This window comes from Oncorhynchus keta, chromosome 5 (assembly GCF_023373465.1).
Source record: "Oncorhynchus keta strain PuntledgeMale-10-30-2019 chromosome 5, Oket_V2, whole genome shotgun sequence".
Lineage (NCBI taxonomy): Eukaryota > Metazoa > Chordata > Actinopteri > Salmoniformes > Salmonidae > Oncorhynchus > Oncorhynchus keta.
The window spans coordinates 33,623,667-33,631,358 of record NC_068425.1 but is presented as its reverse complement, the minus strand read 5'-3'; the positions used below and the strand labels follow the sequence as shown (position 1 = coordinate 33,631,358).

The 7,692-nt window shown below is 40.8% G+C and overlaps 1 long non-coding RNA gene across 1 annotated transcript; it reads left to right on the top strand.

Annotated features, from left to right (window-relative positions):
• The first annotated feature begins 4,878 nt into the window (after positions 1–4,878).
• LOC118376608 (uncharacterized) lies at positions 4,879–7,628 on the top strand. Its single transcript, XR_004824062.2, has 4 exons — positions 4,879–4,975; positions 5,259–5,568; positions 5,670–5,775; positions 5,889–7,628. It is a non-coding gene; the product is annotated as an uncharacterized LOC118376608 (long non-coding RNA).
• Positions 7,629–7,692: the final 64 nt, after the last annotated feature.

Genomic DNA, 7,692 nt, shown 5'->3' with positions numbered 1-7,692 from the left:
CCCTGATAATAAAGTATTTTATTAGTATCTTCCACTAGATGGCAGTAAACACTTGCGGTATCGAGACTTTACAACAGTATGTGTTCCGTGTCTTGGTCATGGTGAATCCACTTCTCCATAAAGGCAGTGTACTAGAAATGGACTACAGTATCAGGTCCTCCTCTCCATGTAATCTGATTCATTATGATCTAGGATCAGGTCCTCCTCTCCATGTAATCTGATTCATTATGATCTAGGATCAGGTCCTCCTCTCCATGTAATCTGACTCATTATGATCTAGGATCAGGTGGTCCTCTCCATGTAATCTGATTCATTATGATCTAGGATCAGGTCCTCCTCTCCATGTAATCTGACTCATTATGATCTAGGATCAGGTCCTCCTCTCCATGTAATCTGATTCATTATGGATCAGGTGGTCCTCTCCATGTAATCTGATTCTATTATGATTCTTATGATCTAGATCAGGTCCTCCTCTCCATGTAATCTGATTCATTATGATCTAGGATCAGGTGGTCCTCTCCATGTAATCTGATTCATTATGATCTAGGATCAGGTCCTCCTCTCCATGTAATCTGACTCATTATGATCTAGGATCAGGTCCTCTCCATGTAATCTGATTCATTATGATCTAGGATCATCCCCTCTCCATGTAATCTGATTCATTATGATCTAGGATCAGGTCCTCCTCTCCATGTAATCTGATTCATTATGATCTAGGATCAGGTGGTCCTCTCCATGTAATCTGATTCATTATGATCTAGGATCTCTAGGATCCCCTCATGTAATCTGATTCATTATGATCTAGGATCAGGTGCCCTCTCCATGTAATCTGATTCATTTTGATCTATGATGATTCATTATGATCTAGGATCAGGTCCTCCTCTCCATGTAATCTGATTCATTATGATCTAGGATCAGGTCCCCTCTCCATGTAATCTGATTCATTATGATCTAGGATCAGGTCCTCCTCTCCATGTAATCTGATTCATTATGATCTAGGATCAGGTCCCCCTGTCCATGTAATCTGATTCATTATGATCTAGGATCAGGTGCTCCTCTCCATGTAATCTGATTCATTATGATCTAGGATCAGGTGCTCCTCTCCATGTAATCTGATTCATTATGATCTAGGATCAGGTCCTCCTCTCCATGTAATCTGATTCATTATGATCTAGGATCAGGTCCTCCTCTCCATGTAATCTGATTCATTATGATCTAGGATCAGGTCCTCCTCTCCATGTAATCTGATTCATTATGATCTAGGATCAGGTGCTCCTCTCCATGTAATCTGATTCATTATGATCTAGGATCAGGTCCTCCTCTCCATGTAATCTGATTCATTATGATCTAGGATCAGGTCCTTCTCTCCATGTAATCTGATTCATTATGATCTAGGATCAGGTCCTCCTCTCCATGTGATCTGATTCATTTTGATCTAGGATCAAGTTCCCCTGTCCATGTAATCTGATTCATTTTGATCTAGGATCAGGTCCTCCTCTCCATGTGATCTGATTCATTTTGATCTAGGATCAAGTTCCCCTGTCCATGTAATCTGATTCATTTTGATCTAGGATCAGGTTCCCCTGTCCATGTAATCTGATTAATTTTGATCTAGGATCAGGTCACCCTGTCCATGTAATCTGATTCATTTTGATCTAGGATCAGGTCACCCTGTCCATGTAATCTGATCCATTATGATCTAAAAGGCTAAACTGATCCTCAGCACCCATACTATTTTTTTATACTGTGACAGGTGACTCCTCAAGATGAGGCTCATGATTTATAAGTTATATTCTTTTAGAATAAATGAATTGAATTACAGTTTTTTCCAACTGCTTACACAAGTTTTCAAAACGGTCTCCTTTTTTCCCAAAACTGCACACACAAAATGCTAAATGCCTCACATCTCCTTCACAATGTAACACTGCATTCAAAATGCCATAAACACATGTCAGAATGAAGCATTTGCATCAAATGGCAAACGCTGCTTTCATAATAGTACATTTTTGGATATACCATGTAAACACTGTTGTTCTGAATCTAAAGCTCTTTGGTCTTTCATAGGCTTATATCTACATTTCAATACAATGTTCTACAGTGAAAGTAATCTGCTGAGAGGGGTAACAAGTACACTGTAAACACCAATGCAATGTAGAAACAGAAAATATTTATTAGGCCAAACATTACTGTTGTATACAGTAGCATACAACAAAACCATAAACATATGTAAACCAAAAGTATATTCTTTAGAATACAGTAAAGAACACAATTGTGTGTGTGTGGGGTCCCGGGGGGTCAGTCCAGGAGGGGTCAGTCCATTTTTTATGCAATTGACAACTGAGTCAAAGGCTGAGAAATAGCTTATGGTTTTGGATATTTGGTGTGTAGTTTAGCACTTTGAGTGAGAGGTTTCAAAAATCGTGTGACATGAAAAGATTTAGTGTTGTAAGCAGTTGTAAAAAAACTGCCATTGACCTGCTTTGCCATAAACAGATCTATGAGATCTTAACGTAAAGGTACTATATAAACCTTACGGTCATTTTAATGGGGTTGAACATCCATCCCATCAGATTGTGTGAAGGATTTTATGAGTTCAGAAAAATACTGACCTGGAAGCATCTCTCTGACCTCATCCTGCTGAAACACACTCAAGTAAAGAACACATAGCTACAGTTATATTATACAGTTAAATGCTTTTCTGTTTTTACCCACAGAGAGAATAAAGTAGATGGCATGGGTCAAAACTTTGATTTATGACCCTGTGTCCATGATGACGTATACATGTCCAAATATGGGCCTCCGGCCAGGACATCCTGTTCCTGTGGTCACGTGTTAGAGGGTGTGTTATTTTATATATATATTGCATCCTTTGAAGTTGTCATGCTGAATGATGTCTAGGGACCTGGTTGAACTGGGGGGGTTCTGTGTTTGAACTTTGGAAAGAGTATGGCCCCACACCCCCAGTTTTATTGTCCTTATGGTTGCTATCTATGAAGCAGGAATGTGTGTGTGTGTGTGTGTGTGTGTGTGTGTGTGTGTGTGTGTGTGTGTGTGTGTGTGTGTGTGTGTGTGTGTGTGTGTGTGTGTGTGTGTGTGTGTGTGTGTGTGTGTGTGTGTGTGTGTGTGTGTGTGTGCGTGTGCGTGTGTGTGTGTTAGATACAAGGTCCCTTGGCATTGTGTCCATTTCAAGCTTTCAACAATAATTAAACAGCCATCTAAATAATGTTTCTCAGCCTAACACACTGTTGAGTTCCCTATTTAGTTCTCTTTATATGTACATGCACAGAGCTTCCAGGTGGCTCCAGCCTATGGATGTTCGGTGCATGTACACCGGGGAGATTAGAACCCCCCAAAGAAAATATCCTAAAAGTAATTTCAGATTCAGGTTTAGGGTGTAATAACTTTAGGGAAACCACATTTCACAATATGTACAGACATAGAGAGCCTTAGGTAACAAGCAATATGTGTTAAATATGTGTCACAGTCAATCAAGACAGCCTCTTTATGAAAGGCCTTTACTTATGGCTAAAACAGTTTCTACCCATCTTATTAATTAATGCTGTGGGCATACCCAGGACTCACAGGGCCGAAGGAGGATCTTTCCCTGGAGTGAAAACGTCCGGAGCTTCGATGGAGCGGGCAAGGGACTTTGTGATGGTGAATTGGAAACGGATAATGGTCAGGGCTAACCAGACCCTTTATCTGTAAGAAATAGTACAAATGTTGAATTATAACATGTGTTAAAATGTATGTACTAAATATTTTGAATTAAATCATTGGTTTTAAAAATGTATCTCACCCTTTAACGAAAGGGGAAGCTGTCTTTTCTCTCACGCCAGGGAAGAGAAATGTCTTATAAATGTTGCAGAGAAATGTCTTATAAAAAAATAATGTATTATTTTATAGTCTTTCCTACAATGGTATGTTATAAACATTGTAGGCCTCCAACTGCAGGCCTGCAAGGTTTTTACATAAAACACTCGTGATACATGTTTAAATATTAGTCAATTCATTCTAACATGTCTTAAATTAATTCTAACATGTCTTAAAAAAAGGTTGTACTAAATATTTTGGAATTCAATAAAAGGAATTGAAAAACTGTATCTCACCCTTTAATGATGGGAAAATGTATTTTACATCGTCACCCCGCTCTGTCGCGAGCAAAAAAGACACGGAAAATCAGTGTGCGTGCGTGAGTGTGCGTGTGTGTGTGTGTGTGTGTGTGTGTGTGTGTGTGTGTGTGTGTGTGTGTGTGTGTGTGTGTGTGTTCAACAGGGCCCAAACATGTAGCCCCATTCTATCGGGAGGGGGATCGTTTGAAACCAAGGTGTGCACTATCATGCATACGGCGTGTCAGGATATCTGCCGTCCGTCCGGGGTTAAACATTGATATCTCTAATCAGCGCCCGGTGCCCCCCACCCCGGTTGTAGACAGAATGTCTCGACATCCCCTCCTGTTGTTTGAATTCACCGCCTTTGTTCTCTAAACCAAATATACAGGGTGTTGCATACATGACATCTCCCGAAAGAATGCCACCACGAGGCCCTGTAAACTAATTCCGTACTTTTGCTAGTTAGGGACAGAACGCGGAGCGAGTCTAGTGGAGCATATACTTTAACACTATGTTACCACAGCTTTAGCGCAAACCCACAGCCCCGAATATTTAGCTGCCAGGACAGATTAAAAATATATATTCTGTGAATCCCTCCTAATGGATATTTCTGAAGGCTACTGGACATAAGTGATTGGGAAGCGACTGTTAGACGGGGATTCTCAGAAGCAAACTGCGCCCTGTCCTTTACGTAGCCCTTCACGATCACACAATTTTCGGCGTAAATCCAAATAATCACATACCCAAGAATATTTATATATTTAAAAACGAAAAGTGTGCACTCTGAACGACTTCGTAAGACACCAGGCAGCAGTCCCAGGACAGATAACATTAGGAAGCCCACCTAATGGATATTTCTGGAGGTGAGTAGGTGAAAAAATATATTTTAAGTTTTGTTTGAATATTATCGCGATATTATTGTAATATTAAGTTATTTGTGTATTTCAGTCCAAATGCACATATAAGTTGAAGTGTATATATTTTGTATAACTGTTAATATTCTCTAACATTTGTAGGGTCCCCATCATTTAAGCAGCTTTAAGATTTGGACTCTCTAAATTGTCTGGAAATTATTGTAATATTAAACACAAGTTATTTGTGTTTTAAACGGGGGGACAACGATTTTTATTTAATTTTTTTTTTTAGGTATGATGGACAACTGACACAACGGGTGACTTGGATGCATTAGGGACTCTGAACGACATCGGAGGAACCGATGAAACAGACAGTATTCTGCCTTTTATGTATGAAAGGTTTTTCCAGCACACCGCGAACAGAGGATTTAAAAACGGCCAGACAACTCCCCCGGGAACCTCAACCCACTCGCTACACATTCCATGTCCCAACAAACAACGCACAACTGTGGCCCAAGTGCATTGCTCTGAATCACCCCGGCCCAAGAAGGGCTACAGGGCTGCAAATGTACGGATTCAAGAACTGGCGCTCTATGGACACGGTATGAGACCATTATACATTTGTTATTAGTTATACGTCTTTTATTAGTTATATCTCTTTTGATAGAATATGTTAAAACAAGGACAAATAATGTTTTTTCAGACTCCCACGAGACCGGCCCTGCAGAATAGGGAAACACTAGATGCAAAAAGTCACGCCCCTGCGGTTTCTACGATTCGTCAGAACAGCCAGCGCAAGAAAAGCCGAGGTATTTTTCACTATGTGTTGTTAATATATAGATACATGAAATGAATTTGACATGGTATGTATCTAACATATTTTTTATATTTAATAAACCTATTTTGTATTATTTTCTATCAGACTCCTCCCCGGCGAAAAACGGTACAGAAGGCCACATACATCTAGAGCTGGGGGATCCTATGTAACACCCTCTGTTTCACAGAAACTTGGCTCTCTCAGGATATACTGTCTTTGTCTACACGGCCAGCTGGGTTCTCAGACAGAAGTAAGGAACTCTCCGGGAAGAAGAAAGGTGGGGGTGTTTGTTTCATGATTAACTACTCATTGTGTGATTGTGATAACATACAGAAACTCAAGTCATTTTGTTCACCCGACCTAGAATACCTCATATGTTCCGGGTAGCCTCAAAGAATAACATTAGCAAATACACGGATACGGTGACTGAGTTTGTCAGGAAGTGTACAGGAGATGTTGTACCCACTGTGACTATTAAAACCTACCCAAACCAGAAACCGTGGATAGAGGGCAGCATTCACACAAAACTGAAAGTGAAAACCATGGCATTTAACCATGGCAAGTTGACTAGGAATATGGCCGAATACAAACACTGTAGTTATTCCCTCCGTAAGGCAATCAAACAGGCAAAACGACAGTATAGAAACAAAGTGGAGTCGCAATTCAACGGTTCAGACACGATACGTATGTGTCAGGATAACAAAGTAAAAACTAGCCACGTTGCGGACACAGACGTTTTGCTTCCGTACAAGCTAAACACCTTCTTCGCCTGCTTTGAGGATAATGCAGTGCTGTCAACGCGGCCCTCTACCAAGGACTGTGGGCTCTCCTTCTCCGTGGGCGACATGAATAAGGTATTTAATATAATTTAACCATTATTTAACTAGGCAAGTCAGTTAAGAACAAATTCTTATTTACAATGATGGCCTACACCAGCCAAACCCGGACGACGCTGGGCCAATTGTGCACCGCTCTATGAGACTCCCAATCATGGCCCCACTTGCTTCAAGATGTCCACCATTGTTCTTGTACCCAAGAAAGCAAAGGTAACTTAACAAAATGACTCTCACCCCATAGATCTCACTTCTGTCATCATGAAGTGCTTTTCCTCCTACTTGGAGGATTCCCAGATTTCCTACTTATTCCCTCCCCTAATTTGGGGAAATGTGTAACATTAACATATAACCTAGAAGTCATCCTGTCTAACACAAACCAGGTCAAACAGCAGCAGGGGAAATGTGCAACATTAACATATATCCTAGAAGTGTCATACCCTGATCTGTTTCACCTGTCTTTGTGCTTGTCTCCACCTCTCTCCAGGTGTCGCCCATCTTCCCCATTATCCCCAGTGTATTTATACCTGTGTTCTCTGTTTGTCTGTTGCCAGGTCGCTTTGTACATCAAACTTACAGCGTTTTCCCCTTGCTCCTGTCTTGTTCTAGTTTCGGTTTTCTAGTTTTCCCGGTTTTTGACCTTTCTGCCTGCCCTGACCCTGACCCTGCCATTCTGTACCTTGTCACACCACATTGGATTATTAATCTCTGCCTTACCTGACCCCAAGACTGCCTGCTGTTCTTTACCTTAGGGACTCTGATCTGGATTACTGACCCCTGTTCTAGTAATAAACTTGTGTTACTTCGACACTGTATGCTTCTGGGTCTTCTCCTAAAATGTGATAAACTGCTTACAGGGTAAAGGCGTCAGCAGGCTTCAGTTTGGCTGGCGCCTAGCTGAACTCGACTAGCCGAACTGAACCAAAAAATCGGCAACAGTACTGTTTGTCCATTTTGAGATGCCGTAACCAGTATACACCTCCTCAAAATAGTCAGATTTGTTCTAAGATACTGTAACTCAAGAAATCTGTCATTAATTTTGACATTTTTTCAGAGGAGATCTTTGTCCATCTAAA